Source organism: Topomyia yanbarensis, chromosome 2 (assembly GCF_030247195.1).
Source record: "Topomyia yanbarensis strain Yona2022 chromosome 2, ASM3024719v1, whole genome shotgun sequence".
NCBI lineage: Eukaryota > Metazoa > Arthropoda > Insecta > Diptera > Culicidae > Topomyia > Topomyia yanbarensis.
Genome location: NC_080671.1, coordinates 296,254,755 through 296,273,205, shown reverse-complemented (window position 1 = coordinate 296,273,205; position 18,451 = coordinate 296,254,755). Strand labels below are relative to the sequence as shown.

The 18,451-nt window shown below is 37.7% G+C and overlaps 1 protein-coding gene across 5 annotated transcripts in view; it reads right to left on the bottom strand.

Moving 5' to 3' along the window:
* LOC131683312 (alpha-tocopherol transfer protein) overlaps positions 1–18,451 on the bottom strand; it is a 265,987-nt gene that overhangs the window by 143,692 nt on the left and 103,844 nt on the right. The window lies entirely within an intron of this gene.

Genomic DNA, 18,451 nt, shown 5'->3' with positions numbered 1-18,451 from the left:
TGGCTCTTTTCGTTCGAACGAATGATGTTCGAAAGAACGAATGGATCGAATTAGTTCGAACGTAAACGGGAATAGGAATGTGAGATACTTTCGAACCGTATCAATACGGCCGTAAACAAGAATAAGGGTGATTATCTTTAATTAGACGGGTATCTGTGTAGTTTGATATCGTCAAAGGTAGACTCAAGAGCGCTTTGGAACTTACAACGGCTTCAAACTCTGAACGCGCAGTTTGCCCTTAATTTTCTATCAAATGTCTCATTGAAAACTGGCGCTAGCTTTTTAGTATAGGCACTAGTTACCGGATAGTCAGTCGTGTCTAAAAATGCATTTCCAATCATATCGGAAGTTCTGCCTGGGCAAAACCTAGATACTATTTAATCCATATGGTCGGTCGCAAAACATCAAAAAGTGAGATAATGACAATACTTGATAAAGAATTCATTCAACTACATTCAACTTTTGCCAGATTTGAAATATGTAACCATAAACAAGAATTATGGCAAAAAATAATTTCCAATTATAACGTAGAGGATGCTGCAATTCAAACTTTAAACCCGTTTTTCTCGAAATCAATATTTTGTCACTTAGTCCGGTCTGACTTAATACCGACCATATGAGAAGCTAGTTAAGTTTAGTTTACGTGCTAAGATGAAGTATTCTACATTATTATTATAATTATCGTACTTCATTTTAAAGTCAGCATGATTTATATCCCTCGTCAAAAGGGTAACGTTTTCTACTGACATGTTTAACCCTTAAATGTATGAAACTCATTTATCCTTGGTACTCATTTTTCTAGTTGGATGCGATATATACCTCTTGTTAAGGCTTTATATCACATAATGCGGTATGTTGCCAATTGCCAACAGTATGCATTTAAGGGTTAACGCATAATTGAGGTTTATGAGGTTCCTTATAAATATGAGAGTCATTGGCAATATTTTGTTATTTCTTGTGATTAACGGGTTCGGCATAGTGAAATTGCACGAGAAACAAGGTGAGTTTTATGTAATTAGTGTACAGGCCTTTACTGCATTGTCAACTAGTGCGTCGCCTGAACTACCGCTATACGCATAAATGTCCCATGTGCTATGGGATTCCCTATACACATAGGAAAATTATGCGTGAACTGACTGGAAGGGCCCACTGGGGAGGTTTCTTTCAATAAAATTAGTGAATCTCCAATCTTCCCATTGAGAGTATACTATAGTTGGTTTATACAATCGGTTCGTATTATATGATTAGTTAATTGCTTCTATACGATACTGTCCCTAAGATTAGACATACCTCTTTTTGTAGTAAACAAAGTTCGGTCCCTATGGACAAATATCTGTGACTGATAAACAGTAGCTGATCGCGCCAGGTTTTATTACATTGTTTGGCTTTGTGTATTTCGTAATCGGGAACTCTTCCATTATGTTCCTGACCATCTTCTATCTGTGCAACAATATTAGTTAAATTTTCCTGATGTAATATTTTCTGTGGGCGTCCAACGGATAGATGAAGGGTAATTATATGATAATTATACTTGCTATTGATAGTTTTTTAATTTTAGAATTGGCACTAACAGAACATTAAAAGATTTCCATAAAATCGCGTAATAATATATTTTTCTTTTCAAATTGTAGGTCGTCAGAAAAAATATGCAAATCTAGTTAATCTTTCATCAGCTGATGTTCCGTGTCAACTAAAAAGTAATGAGCATCTTCAAATTGAAAATTCACATTTTTACACATATCATTAAACAATTTATGAAACAATTATAAGAACAATAGAATAACAATTCATGTTCATATTATAAATAGTTACCCGCATAAATGTGTACCATATGCCAACCATTGAATCAAACGTTGAAAAACCATTTTCAATATGGTTCGTTCAACAATAAATCAACCATTACCTGGTATAATATCGAACATAACCAGTGTCGTTTTTCCCCGCTCGACGATACAAACAACTGGTCGTTAAGAACAGTCACCATACCAAAATACTCTGTTTTCCATATACATTTGGACAACATACCATTCAAGAACTATACAGATTATGGTAACATGCATATTTTAGATCTAGCGATGCATAAATATTAGGTGGAGAAAAAAAATGTTTTCCCATTCACTTTTCAATTCTATCGATTGATGAAGTTTTATCTTGTTACACCCCGTATAAATAAATACCATTTCAGATATCTTTTGAACCATTTCCAAACCTTTCTTATAATACTCACCATATTGGGAATACTACTGATATATTCCACCATTATAATTCAACTATTATACTACCATACTTATTTAGTTACCATTTCCAATACCTTCCGCGTATACTATATTGGAAATTTGTATACTACATTGTACTTTTGTGCCAGAGGTTAATATTGCTCTAGGTGGTCTTTGTTATTCGTATATCTGTTTACGCTACTCCAAAAATCTGTAGTTTAACATGATTAAAAATCCTCGTCTTACGGCGATAGCTCAAATGGATAAAGCGTCAGTCCACTTAGTGTAGAGGAAGCTCTCTTCAGAAGATGGCTTGTAACAAAATAAAACTTCATCAATCGATAGAACTAAAATGTGAAAGGGATGAAGTTTTCTTTCTCCACCAATATTTTATGTATCGCTAGACCTAAAATATGCATGCTACCATAATCTGTACAGTTCTTGAATGGTATGTTGTCCAAATGTATATGGAAAAATGTATATTTTGGTATGGTGACTGTTCTTAACGACCCGTTGTCTGTATGGTCGAGCATGGAAAAACGACACTGGTTGTGTTCGATATTATACCAGGCAATGGTTAATCTATTGTTGAACGAACCATATTGAAAATGGTTTTTCAACGTTTGATTCAATGGTTGGCATATGGTACACATTTATGCTGGACGCTATCTTCTTAAGAGAGCTTCGTTGACACTAAGTTGACTGTGACGCTTTATCTGATTGAGCTATCGCCGTAATATTGTAAGGCGAGGATTTTGATCATATTAATCTACAGGTTTTTGGAGCAGCGTAAACAGATGTACGCATAACAAAGACCACCAAATCAATATAACCTCTGGCGCAAAAGTACAATGTAGTATACAAATCTTCAATATATGATACACGGAAGATATTGGAAATGGTTACTAAATGAGTATGGTAGTATAATAGTTGAATTATAATGGTGGATGTATCAGTAGTATTCCCAATATGGTGAGGATTATATGAATAGTTAGGAAATGGTTCCGAAGATTTCTGGAATGGTATTTATTTATGCGGGTATGCCTAGCGATTAGAAAATACTCTCATATACCATTTATGGACCCTAATTCTACTACAAAAGTCAATAAATTGTAGTACACTAATTAATTATATATTTACTTCGAAAGAACATACCTTGTGTAGATTAAAATTATATTCAATATTAACTGAAGTATGTTTACTTTAAAAATTTAATTTTCTGATTTTAACCCCAATTGCAATTAAAAACAAATGGACCTGCAAATGCGACAATTCAAACTGGTACATTCAACATTTAACTTGTTAGAAGCAATGAAAATCAGTTGATTTCTAGTTACGGTGCCCACACATGAATCTATGATTAAGGATCAGCCCCGATGCAAATAGCAGACATAGGTGTTAGTTATGAGTTAAAACCTGTTTTGAGTATTCAAAGTTTTTCGTAGGGGAGACCGGGGCTAGTTGGCGGTGTTTTCAGTTTTCAATTTTCACCATGAGCAGATGAAAGACCAGACTGTTGGCAACATCTCTGATTTTTTAAAGTGTTTGATGCATTGTCTCCATTTTTAGAGACAAAAATATGTGACGCAGAAAACCCGCCAACTTACCCCGGCGGTATGTGGGGATATGCCAAAAACTAAGCAATCAAATGGAGATTCAATTACTTCAAGGGTCCTTTTGGAACGTGCTGAATGTCTTTTCGAGATACCTGTATATTACCCGGCATTTGCTATTATATTTCAGTTTCAATACCCCGGCATTTTGACTTTGACGCTTATTCCCTATTCAAAAGCAAATTTTCGAAATTCTTCGTGCAATTGGCTGGAATAAATGTTTCCCACATTGGCGAGATACACAAGAAAAAGATTTTCTTACTTTGGAGTGAATTCCAGAAATAAAAATTTTTGATGGCTTTTTTGCACTGTAAATATTACCGCCAACTTGCCCCGCATGCAACACCGCCAACTTACCCCAACCGCATATTTTATTAAAAACTATTTAAAAAATAACTTTTGTTTGGAGATAGATATAATATCTATACGGATACTGAAAGCTCTTTTCACGCGCTATCGAAATATATAATCATTCGGGAAATAGATTGAAAATCACCCTAAATACCGCAAAGTATTTAAAATTTAGAAAATTTACTTGGTATGCTCAAAAACACAATGTCGCCCACAATCTCAACAAAACCAAATGTTTTGCAACAAAAACACATCGTATAATGTGTTTCACATTACTTGAGGTACACAACGAGAGGCAACGCTTTATGTCTAATAGAAACGGAGAAAAGGGGCTTCCGCCAACTTACCCCAACCGCCAACTAGCCCCGAACTCCCCTACATGGTAGCATGATTTGGTAATATTCACTAAACAAAGTAAGCAAAAAGCATGAAGGTTTGTGTGGTTATGTTGTGACAATATCGCTATCTTGAAAATTGTTGGACACTTTGGAACATCTGGCTATGAGAAACGAACCTAATAAGAAGTCGTTCATAGAACACATGAACTAAAAAACCATCGCGAAGAATTCCTGTACCCCTACCCCCCTGAACGGAAACCTTTATAACTTTATCCACAGAAATTCATAGGTTTTCTTAGATACTTTGAATTCTTGAATTGGCTCATATAATGTCAGCAATATTATTAAAAAATCCAAAAATGGGGTTTGATAACGATACAGAAGATTTAATCGAGTTTCTGGGAGCAAAATTTGACTTCCAGTGATTTGAATCCACAACAGATTGGGGAACTGACAACACTGCACAAGAAATCGGATTGCATTTTTCGACTCCGTGGTCATATTTATTTTTTCCGGTTTAATAAGTTTTTCCGGTCTCCGTTCCAATCCTAAGTGTTCGGGTCGCGTCCGTGTCACCAGTGCCAAGTGAAGTTCGTATGATATTCGTTTCCGTTGTTCCCTATTTTTCCACTTTTGATCAGTGACAGTGTACAGTGCTCTAATACAATTTCGCAAAGTGTTAAGAGTTCCGAACTAGGTTAGGGACTAGCTAATTGTATTGAAAAAGTGTGAAATGAATCCGGTACGAGTGGAATCCTTCAAGCATAGTGATATTCTTTTTGATTTACTACGATGGAGCACGAACCTCGCGTACATGGATGCTGAAAATCAAGGAAGTATCATAATTGTAGACGGACATGTCAGCCTAAGCATTGTTTAGTTGTGTAATGCATACTATTTGCAAGCATTTTTAACGATGCCGCAATGGAAATGAATTTGGCATTTGCTGAATCATTTTGACATAAAAGCGATATTAACGCTTTTTCTCTTCCATTGGATATATTTTTGCGTTTTCAAGGCTCAATCCATTTTGGACGGATGGGAGCATTGCTCACTTTTGAGTGTATTGATGGATGAAAGTTGAAAAGATGTGACGTCACATTCACTATTTGAATCAGGTGGAGATTGTAGAAAGTGAGGTTGGATCTGATGTAGTCTCGCATGCTCACTGTTATCTCGTATACGTGTGTGTTCACTCACATTGCGCTATGATTAGACACAAAATAATTCAGTTTTTTTTATTCATTTCGTTTATTTGATAGGCACAAATACGTTAGCTTGGCGGTGCCAAATGCTTATGTTTTTACATTTTGGATATCTTAAAACTAGGAGGTTACAATGTTGAAATATTTTTTTTACAAAGGAAAAAAAAAGTTTACAGCTATCTTAAGACTAGAAATAAGATTCAATATACAAGAGAGGGCCAAAAGATTTTTTTATGAAAAAATTTAAAACAAGGGATTCACTTTGATATACAAGAGGAGGAGTAATAGTATTTTACGAAATATTTTACGGTTATCTTAAAACTAACAATATAGTTTAGTACACAAAAGGGGGAACAAATATTTATGAGAAACTTCACAGAAATCTTAAAACTAGGGATTCAATTCTATTTACAAGATGGAGGACAAGAGTTTCAATAAAGAGTAAAAATTATAGCTATCTTAAAACTAGGAATACAGAATACTAATTTGAATTTTTTTAACTAAAACTTATGCTTGGTCAAGATATTCAGAGGGTGGCTTATTTCCGCATCAGTGTAGCAGCAGTTGTATCAAGGACAGGGGAGAGACAGGGAAAGAAGAGCAAAACTTGCAACTTTCGCTCGAACGGGGGGGGGGGGGGGGAAGGGGGATCAGCGAAACAAATTTGCGCCTCAGTCTAGTAAGTCGTCGAGTACCGGATTGGCGGATGGTATTCTTCGGACCCGCGGGGAATCCTTCAAAAGTCATCGGACCTCGAGTCGCTCTCGCTTCAGTTTCCTTCTATGCAGGCGTAGTGGTAAGGGCGACGGCGGTTACATAGTGGCACTCTGGAGCTGATCGGTTCCACAAGGCAGGAGGAAACTCTAAAAACGAGAAATAAAAGAGAGGGGCTAAATTGGGATATTTATCGTTTTTATGAAGGTATAAATAAGTGACATATAGGGGAAAGCACGAGTTGCGAGCATATCTCATTACATTGGGTGGTTTACCTCGGGCCCGAAGGGATTCCTTTAACTGAGACCTGGCGTCACAATACCCGGCGCATACCCAGACAACGTGTTCGATGTCGTGATAGCCCTCGTCACAAGCGCACAGACTACTCTCCGCAAGCCCAATACGCCGCAAATGCGCATCCATGGTGTAGTGATTGGACATAAGTCGGGACATTACGCGAATAAAATCCCGACCCACATCCATCCCCCCGAACCAAGGCTTCGTTGATACCTTTGGGATAATCGAATGTAGCCATCGTCCAAGTTCCCCATTGCTCCACGAGGTTTGCCAACTGTTGAGCGTCCTCTGACGACAAATACTAAAAAATTCGTTGAAGCAGATTGGTCTTTCGTATATGTCACCATTTAATGCGCCCACCTTTGCTAATGAGTCGAATCTCTTCCTTCATGGATGTGTCGAAGAATACAGTAGAATCAGAAGTATTTAGGAAACGGACATGGTTGGGATTGTACGAAGAAGGATTGATGCTCTGTGCCATGTAGTCGAAGTACAAGGACATAAAACGGGTTTGAGAATTAAGCTCGACGAGCCTCTCGAAATTTTGAATTACCAACGGGTTCAGAATGTCGCATCGGATGAGCAATCGATATGAGAGTTCCCAAAATCGATTTTTTAGCGGAAGAACGCCCGCCAGCACTTCGAGACTCATCGTATGGAGTGCATGCAACCCAAGGCAATGCGCAAGCAACGATACTGGATTCTCTCCAGTTTGATGAAGTGTATGTTCGCAGCGGATCGGAAACAGAAACACCCGTACTCCATCACCGACAATATCGTTGTTTGGTACAACCTGATCAGGTCTCCTGGGTGAGCACCTCACCATGTTCCAGTTATTGTTCGGAGAAAATTGATCCTTTGTTGGCATTTCTGTTTCAGATACCTAATGTGACATCCCCCGGTACCTTTAGAGTCGAACCAGACCCCGAGATATTTAAATGTGAAAACCTGGTTGATCGTTGCACCCATTAATAGAAGCTGGAGTTGCGCCGGCTCACGCTTCCTAGAAAAAACAACCAACTCAGTTTTCTCCGTGGAGAACTCAATACCCAGCTGAAGAGCCCAAGCAGACAAATTGTCCAAGGTATTTTGTAATGGTCCTTGCAAGTCGGCAGCTTTGGGCCCTGTAACAGAGACCACCCCGTCGTCTGCAAGTTGCCTTAGCGTGCATGAATTGGCAAGACAATTGTCAATGTCATTCACGTAAAAATTGTAAAGCAGGGGACTTAGACATGAGCCCTGGGGAAGACCCATGTAGCTAAATCGCGATGTTGTTAAATCGCCATGCGAAAAGTGCATGTGCTTTTCAGACAACAGGTTTAGCAAAAAGTTATTTAAAATTGGTGAAAGACCATGCTGGTGCAGCTTCTCTGACAGAATGTTGATAGAAACTGAGTCAAAAGCCCCCTTAATATCCAAGAAGACTGATGCCATCTGCTCTTTGTTAGCATAGGCCATTTGGATTTCTGTAGAAAGCAACGCAAGGCAATCGTTCGTCCCTTTGCCTTTGCGGAAGCCAAATTGTGTATCTGACAGTAAGCCATTTGCTTCAACCCAATTGTCGAGGCGAAACAAGATCATTTTCTCGAACAACTTCCGAATACAGGACAGCATTGCAATCGGCCGATACGAGTTGTGGTCGGAGGTTGGTTTTCCTGGTTTTTGGATGGCGATGACCTTCACTTGCTTCCATTCATAAGGGACAATGTTACCCTCAAGAAACTTGTTAAATAAATTCAACAAGCGCCTTTTTGCAGAGTCAGGCAGATTCTTCAGCAAGTTGAATTTGATTCTGTCTAACCCTGGAGCGTTATTGTTGCACGATAAGAGAGCAAGTGAGAACTCCACCATCGAAAACGGTGTTTCATTCGCGGTATCGTGAGGAGACGCGGTGCGGCACGTTTTCTGTACCGGGACAGAGTCCGGACAGATCTTCTTGGCGAAAGCGAATATCCAACGGTTTGAATATTCCACGTTCTCGTTGGTACTATTACGGTTACGCATACGTCGAGCCGTACCCCAAAGAGTGCTCATCGCTGTTTCTCTCGTTAACCCGTCGACGAACCGGCGCCAATAACTGCGTTTTTTGGCTTTCATTAAACTCTTCATTCGCCTTTCTAACGACGCGTACTGTTGATAGCTAGCGGGTAACCCGTCTTCCCGGAAGGCCTTATATGCAGTGGACTTTTCCACGTACAGCTCTGAGCACTCTTTATCCCACCACAAGGTGGGAGACCGTCCATGGGTATTTGCGCTGGGTACTGGTTTAGTCCGAGCTTGATTCGCACTGTCGAGAATCAAGCCAGCCAAAAACCTGTACTCTTCCTCCGGAGGAAGTTCTTGGGTGGATTCGATTTTAACGGATATCGCGGTCGCGTAACTCTTCCAATCAATGTTCCGTGTGAGGTCATACGAGACATTGATTGTTTCCGATGGTCTTGAACCGTTAGCAATTGAAATGACGATAGGCAAATGATCGCTACCGTGGGGATCAGGGATCACCTTCCACATGCAATCTAACTGTAGCGATGTCGAGCAAAGCGACAAATCCAACGCGCTTGCGCGTGCTGGTGGTGTAGGAATCCGCGTCATTTCTCCCGTGTTTAAGATGGTCATGTTGAAATTATCGCAAAGATCTTGGATTAATGTTGATCTATTATCATCATGAAGACAGCCCCATACCGTACCGTGCGAGTTAAAGTCTCCCAGAACTAGCCGCGGTGCCGGTAAGGATTCCGTGATATTACAAAGCGTTCGGTGCCCTACCGAGGCTCTAGGAGGTTTAAAACTTGACAAGCGACAATTTCAATGCCTGGTGTCGAAGGGAGGTTAATTCGGTTGAAAGAATAGCACTTTTTGATCCCCAAAAGTACTCCTCCATAGGGGTTTTCTCGATCCAGACGAATTATATTAAAGTCGTGGAAGTTGAGATTTATAGCGGAAGTTAACCAAGTTTCACATAATGCGAAAGCATCACATTTTAAACTATTTAGTAAAAATTTAAAGGAATCGATTTTCGGGAGGATACTTCTGCTGTTCCACTGTAGAACAGTGATCGAATCGGTGACCTCGTTCGATGACTTAGCCAATGCACGTACGCTTTAAATTCCCGCGTAAAGCGCTCACAGCAAGCAATCGCATTTGCCTGGCCGAGATCATTCACTAGAACACGTATCTTGTTTGCCCGAACACGTGTTATCGGAGTTACGGCCGGGTAATTAGCAGTCAGATCTCGAGAAAGTTTTAATATATTAACCGGTTTCTCTCCGGTCCGAAAATATACCACCCATGGCCCAGAGGAACCTTCTGGGTACTGCTTTATACGGGGAGCAATGCGCGTATTAGGGGGATCAGGGACTTCCATGATTACATCAGATGGTATTGCGCCCTCGGCCATTTAAGCACGAGGGCAGAGCGTTATATAAACGGGAATGTGTCTTATTATTTGATTACAAGGTAGAGTAAAAGTACACTCAAAAAAAAGTAAACGTTATGCCTATTGATTTTACACATAGATTTTTGCAATTAACGGAGACATATAGACATTATTTGCTGGCACATAAACCTAATGTGTGTATTTACAAGAAATATTAATCTTACATTCACATTTCATAACTATTAGGCACATAAAACCTCATTCTATAACAATATGCACATATAACTTATGTGTATACATACATAGTTTATACAGTTGACACATAGAAGATATGTGGGCGCGTGATAACAATAGCATTTCTTCTTCATATGAATTTTAAGCGGTTTGAAGCAAATAGATTTAACGTTTGGATTTTTTTCAGTGTAGGGAAAAGGAAAGAAAGCAAACGAGGAAAAAAAATAAAGCAAAACTTATCTGCAAACAACGTCGATTGTTCCGCACCAGCGAAAACAATGTACTGGATTTACTGCCGGCACCAGCAGAATGGCAGCTAACGAACGAACAAAGGGTGACCTTGACTCACTGAAATTTACACACCGAACACCACTGTGAAATATAACGATCCGTTCCGTTCAAAGGTTGGGAGACGTATATGAGAACTGACAGTTGCAATTTGAGTTTTCGGGTAGCGGTGCTACCTGTCACCTTTTCGCAAAATATCAGCAGAACTATCGACCCCACGAAAAATGGGTCTGCTGAAAATCGACTTCAGATCTCAATATGTTGGCCCCAATGTATCGATGTTTCGTGTCTCGATTCAGCATCGCCCAATACCAGGCCTCCCCAGTAAACGAGGTGGCCACTGGGTCGCTTTGTCTAGATGCCGTCGAGCTGTGGGCTATTAGAGCTCAATACTAGGTTATCAACCGTGGTATGTCGTTGACTGAAAAACTTGTGTGGATTGATAGGGGAGACGGAAATTACTACAGAGCTGCCAGTTGTGTGAGCTGGTCTGTGTTGTGCGGATTTTTAAACGCGATAGATTATTGCAGTGAATTGTGTCTGGGCAACATTTTTTTTGACGTTTGTTAGTGACATCGTCACGGATGGTGTTGCCTGCCAAGTTAGTAATTTACACATTGAAAATTATTCGTATTGCGCTTGCAAATGATGTCGGAATTGTGTAAAATCGATCCTACTATGGGAAATTGAATCATCTTTGTGTTTAAATGTGTGTTATATGTTTAGGTTTTTCTCGATAATAGCGAATGCCTGTGTTTTTACTGCCAATTTCATGCCTGATTGGGTCAATTAAATATGATCTTTAGAAACTCGAATATAGTGGGGTGTATTAGATTTGTATTAGGTTCTACTACGAATCTTTAACGGAAGATTCATTAAAGCTATGTAGTCATAATCTGGCTTCCAGGGGTTACGGAATCAGAAATTCAAATCCGAGACAAAAAAAAACAAATGCTCCCATCATTATCTATGGGAGGATGTAACAGTGCCGTGAATGTTAGGGGCGTAGTGTTCAGTTGTGAATTTTCTAAGGGGTTTGAATGGATACTCTGGCACAATGTGGCGCGACAGCAATTTTTAGGAAGCGCATTGGCCTTAGCCTCCCCTTTAGTGTGATTACGGGTGGTTGTTTATGCATTATTGTTGCACTTGGCTTGGGGATCGTTCTTTAAATAGTGGATAAGTTAAATCTGTGCCAAGGAGAAATTATTAGGTACATGCAGCTTATTGCGGATTTTTTTTTCATAAAACGTTTATTTGACACGATGTGACATTTGCAAAAGCTTTTTTACGCCGGGGTTTTTTTTACATAACATGTTACAAAAGTTCTTAAGCATTGCGGATTGCGGAATTTATTGCGGATATCCTGGTGCCAGATAATCCTTTGTCTTAATCAACACTTTGATTGTTTCAGCCTTTTCTCTGTATTAATATGCATAGGGACTTTAACGTTAGATTATAATCATAGACCAAACTAGGAAATACTTTCGTTGATTTATAACATCTCGAGATATCATAGCTCTTTGTCTGTATAACGTGTTGTCACTCAGTAGTTTGCAACCCAAAAATACATCATAGAGAAGGAATAGCGAAATTAGTCTAAATAATGTCGAAATAAATAGTGATCCGGTCCATTGCGCAGATAAGATTAGCTTTTCTAGACAATACTCCCACGGTTGGCTGTGTGGAATTGAAATTGCTTTTGTTTAGAAAACATAGGATACTCTCGGTAGTCGGCTACCCAGAGTTTAAAAATAACCAAAAACTAAACAAGATCTTTTTCGAGCGATCGTGTTCTCGAAAACTAACTAAATTACTACCTAAGAAAATATGCTTTACAGGTCGCTTGCTTGGAGCGAATCCTAGACCCTATTCTCTTCCAAACCACCAACTCCGCGACACCTAATGAAGAGTCTGATGAACCTTCTGTATAAGATTCCTCATTTTATTCAAACGATCGCCGGGTAAAATCAGTACCGACACGATAGAAACCACGAAAAAAATTTGTCGCGTGATTGAATATTATTAAAAAATATAAGCAGTGCTTCTGATAGCCGGCTATCCGGAGTTCAAGTTGCTTATTTTGCTAATCGTATTAACACAACAAATGATAAAATTTCCCAAATTCTCGGCAGCCGGCTGCCCAGAGCAATTATTACATGATAACGCTACTGGCACATTTACTAACAACTCTCCCCTTCCCGTGATACATGTGGAGATGCAGAGGATTCCTCGGTCTCTAGTAGCAACATGTATCGGACTAACATTCCTTCCTTTCCCAGAAGATCTGCATTCGGACGTGGCCGGCGTCGGTATTGATCAGCATGCAGGGATCAGAATATATTGTACAATGTGGCTCATCATGTTATTCCCAAGCATGTTGTTCCAATGAACATTTTGCAACCTAATTTTGTTCTGGTCAATAACGGAGTAGCAACTACGGGCGATCTCTTATGCTTATGCTTATGCTTATGCTTAGGTCGATTTTAATCATAATAAATGTAAATTTGATCTACACCTATTATACATTTTCGGAAAGGGCATACCAATACCTTTCGAACTGTTTCGATCGGATCCTATTTGAACAAGGTATTGACAAATAACTAAAATAGTGCCCAAATACCTTTTTCGAAGAAATCTTGAAAATGCTTCTTTAAAAAAAGTGGACCTTGTTTTCGTATTCAGCGATCCAAAATTAACTTCGAAAACAACTTTCTTTTTAGCTTATCACGATTACCTTAAAATTGTTAAAATCTGTCACATAAGATTCTGAAAATATGAAAAATCATTTTTCTGTAATAAAAAACAGAGCAAAACCAAAAATGAGGAATGAAAAGAAATTTTTTTTTAGACTCGAACTTCTTTGAAAGAGAAATTGAGTATTATTTTCGTGTTCAGCTACCCAAAATTAATCTAGAAAACACTTTTTCTCGCAACTTCATTTTTCATGTAAACTAGTGTAATCTTATTTAAGACCAAAAGAGAAATGTGAAAAACAGAACAATTTTCACTCGGTGCTTAATAACATCACCAGTTTATATCGGATTTTAGCGATATTAGGCTTAAAATTCACGTGAGAAGTTTGTCGGTCGCATAAGATTTTAAAAGATTTTTTTTGCCGAATTATTTTTTTATGAAAAATCAACTAAAAATGAGTAATTTTACCAAACATTACTTTTTTTGACTTTGGTTGCTCTTAACTCTAAATTATTGATATTTAATCCAAACGTGTTATACATTTCTGGAATGGGCACATCAATACCTTTCGAATGGTGAGTCAATTGTGTTAATTGGAAGATTTGTTCCTGAGATATTGACCAATATCTGCAAAAAGTGCTCAAAAACACGTTTTTCGAAAAATCTCAAAAACGGTTCTTTGAAAAAGAAAATGAATATGATTTTTGTGTTCAGAGACCCAAAATTGACTTATAAAACACCTTTTTTCTTAACTTCATGCAATCACTCCAAAATTTGTAAACTAGTGTTATTATTATACATTCAAATATACTACCAAATGATTAAACTAAAATATTTTATACCATATCAACAGTTCGTACAGCCCCTTGGGTTGTCCCTTGCAGTTTTTTTTCTAATGTATCTCGGAGCTTAACCCTTTCATGCCCAGTGTACGTAGGATTTCAAAACTATTTTTCCTTGAAAACGGTGGGATAAAGAAACTCGAAAAGCCATTTTTCATAAAGATAGGTGCTTCCCTTGCAATGCTAGAAGCTGCTCAATTTTTACCTTCCAATGCTCAATATAATTCTTGTAGAATATTTATAACGAAAATATATGAAAAAATCATTTTTCGTAGTCAACGTAAACTGTCTCTGGCAGCACTGCTCCATTGGAATCCAATCAGACTAATTGCAATAATTTCAGTTCTAGAGCTGATCCTTGTAACTGTTTGTAATCAAATGAAATGCAATAGTCACGTTTATTAGCCTTACTTGTTTTTGTGAGCAAATCTTGCCTCAAAGTTATAGGTGTTTAAAAACGTTATTGTCCACAAACAACATAGGCATGAATGGGTTAAATATTTTGATGGTCGAATAATCGACATTGTGTGGTCCGTATGTTGGACCCCCCCCCCCTCCGGGTCCGGATTTTCTCTCTACAGCCTTGTTTCTTGGCATTAACCGATTACGATTACTAGCAATGTAAATAATAATTGATTAGCTATTAATCGATCAATTGAAAAAATCGGACATCTCTAGCAGCGAATCAACGATCGCATATGTCGTTTTGGCAATCATGTGCATGAGATTGTATGTATGTAAACAGTGTTTTGAAATGAATTTAAAAATCAAATCAAACGTTAGAAAAAACATTGCATTCTTTTGTCATTTTAAGCGAAGTAATTTGAAATTCTGAGAGGATTTGTTTGAAAATAAGTAAAGAATCAATTAGTGGAAAAAGATAAATGGTTTAATAGAGAAGTATGGTTTGATTATGTGAGAAGTAGCTAGTAGCGATGAAGAAATTTGTCTCATCGATAATTTGAGGGTAAAAAATCAAAAAATTATTTTGAGTGCTTTTTTTCGAATTATTGCATATCCGCTTCGACGATTTGAAGAATGTGATGAAAACTAAAGTATTAAGAAAACTCCACGGAATTTATTTCGCTATGTATTGGTTGATTATGTGAAATGGTGTTGCTGAATTCCTTTTTTAAAGTTGAGCCAACAGAAAATGAGATGAATTGGGACTCGTCCACTCTAGTCACCTTCAAGCGATATTGAATTTCGTTTGAACAGCGAGAACTTTGCTATTGAATTTCTGATGGATCCGACTTCCGGTTCCGGAATTACAGGGTGGTGAGAACGATGACGTAGAAAATGTCGATTTTAATAAATTCTGCAATGAATGTATAAAGGTGAAATTTTTTCCAAAATATGACCACAACTACTTCGATTTGTAGTATTAGGTCACTAACATCCATTCAAAGTCTCTTTGGCCACATTGGCCACCATCATCGGTGTACGTAGGATTTCAAAACTATTTTTCCTTGAAAACGGTGGGATAAAGAAACTCGAAAAGCCATTTTTCATAAAGATAGGTGCTTACCTTGCAATGCTAGAAGCTGCTCAATTTTTACCTTCCAATGCTCAATATAATTCTTGTAGAATATTTATAACGAAAATATATGAAAAAATCATTTTTCGTAGTCAACGTAAACTGTCTCTGGCAGCACTGCTCCATTGGAATCCAATCAGACTAATTGCAATAATTTCAGTTCTAGAGCTGATCCTTGTAACTGTTTGTAATCAAATGAAATGCAATAGTCACGTTTATTAGCCTTACTTGTTTTTGTGAGCAAATCTTGCCTCAAAGTTATAGGTGTTTAAAAACGTTATTGTCCACAAACAACATAGGCATGAATGGGTTAAATATTTTGATGGTCGAATAATCGACATTGTGTGGTCCGTATGTTGGACCCCCCCCCCTCCGGGTCCGGATTTTCTCTCTACAGCCTTGTTTCTTGGCATTAACCGATTACGATTACTAGCAATGTAAATAATAATTGATTAGCTATTAATCGATCAATTGAAAAAATCGGACATCTCTAGCAGCGAATCAACGATCGCATATGTCGTTTTGGCAATCATGTGCATGAGATTGTATGTATGTAAACAGTGTTTTGAAATGAATTTAAAAATCAAATCAAACGTTAGAAAAAACATTGCATTCTTTTGTCATTTTAAGCGAAGTAATTTGAAATTCTGAGAGGATTTGTTTGAAAATAAGTAAAGAATCAATTAGTGGAAAAAGATAAATGGTTGAATAGAGAAGTATGGTTTGATTATGTGAGAAGTAGCTAGTAGCGATGAAGAAATTTGTCTCATCGATAATTTGAGGGTAAAAAATCAAAAAATTATTTTGAGTGCTTTTTTTCGAATTATTGCATATCCGCTTCGACGATTTGAAGAATGTGATGAAAACTAAAGTATTAAGAAAACTCCACGGAATTTATTTCGCTATGTATTGGTTGATTATGTGAAATGGTGTTGCTGAATTCCTTTTTTAAAGTTGAGCCAACAGAAAATGAGATGAATTGGGACTCGTCCACTCTAGTCACCTTCAAGCGATATTGAATTTCGTTTGAACAGCGAGAACTTTGCTATTGAATTTCTGATGGATCCGACTTCCGGTTCCGGAATTACAGGGTGGTGAGAACGATGACGTAGAAAATGTCGATTTTAATAAATTCTGCAATGAATGTATAAAGGTGAAAATTTTTCCAAAATATGACCACAACTACTTCGATTTGTAGTATTAGGTCACTAACATCCATTCAAAGTCTCTTTGGCCACATTGGCCACCATCATCGGTTCCGGAAGCCCCGACCGAAGCATCTTAATTCAGAATAACAGTCACATCGGTTTCTCGGAGATGACTAGACCGATTCAACCAAACTTAGTCTCAAATGAAAGGTATTGCGCCTCCGTAAATGGCTATTAAATTTCATCCTGATCCGACTTCCGGTTCCGGAGTTACAGGTTGTGGCGTGCGATCACATAGCAAATTGTGATTCAAACCGATACTCCGATGAAAGCAAAAAAGGTAAAAATTTCGCTAAAATGTCTCTCAAACATCTTAAATTTGCTGTTCTAGGTCACCGACGGCCAACCAAACTTTCGTTGACTACATTAACCACCATAGACGGTTCCGGAAGTGCCCGGGAAAAGCGGCCATCTTTCAAAATTTACGAACTCACATCAGTTTCCCGGAAATGGTTGGGCCGATTTTCACAAACTTAGTCCCAAATGATAGCTATAATATCCCCATAGATGTCTATAAAATTTCGTACGGATCGCTTATATGGTTCCGGAAATATAGACTAAACCGTCCGGTCACATATGAAATTCCCATATAAGCCGGAACTCAAAAAATTTTTCAAAGGGAAAAAAAACCCCATGAAATTTCAGAAATCGAATTCGTATTTTTGATGTCAAACATTTTTAAAATGCATGAAACTTCGAGATTTTATGTTATCACGAAAAATATTTTTTTATAAAAATCTACTTTTTGGGACTTTGCCGATTTCGCACCTTTTTCAGTTCAATGTTACCGTCGCTGTTTTTATTTGCAAAATTTTAGAACTCGAAAAATCATTTCTTTTCTTGTATATTTGTCATTTAATGTATAATAATAAAATATAATATATGAATTTGAAAGCTTTTAATGAATATAAACAACGCAAACATTCTCGTGTGCATGATTGAGAAAGGTACAATTGCACCGCTAGGTGGATTAAAACAGGTTTTTTTTAAAAGGAATCAATATCAACACCGCCCCTGACATAACATAGTAAATCGATTACCTTGTACGCAGCTCAGCTCATACCGTTGAACTCGGTAAAAAGCAATATGGTAAGATGCTAAGATCAATTACGAAACATTACGAGTGTTTCCATGCAAACTACTGAACATACCTAATGTCCTGTTGGCAACTTTCGATTCTAATTAGATCATTAAGAGTTTTATTGTTCAACTTTTGTTTTAGTTTGTTTTTACGATACTTCCACAACCTATGCACCGATCATCCGGTTTTTCAATAGGAACCTCTGACGATAATAGTTTATGAACGAAAGGTTAAACGTTGATAAATTATAAAAACAGCAAAGATTTTTTTACTTTTGAATTTAAATTACTTACTCCAAAATTAATTTTTCTGAGAATAAAAATACTTCATTACCATAAATTTTCCTTCGTTCACGATTTAGCTATTATATATAGTGACAAATATCTCCTTAAAGGATCAAAGCGGTTAATTGGTTGTGATAATAACGTGATTATCGCAGACGCAATAGAAAGAA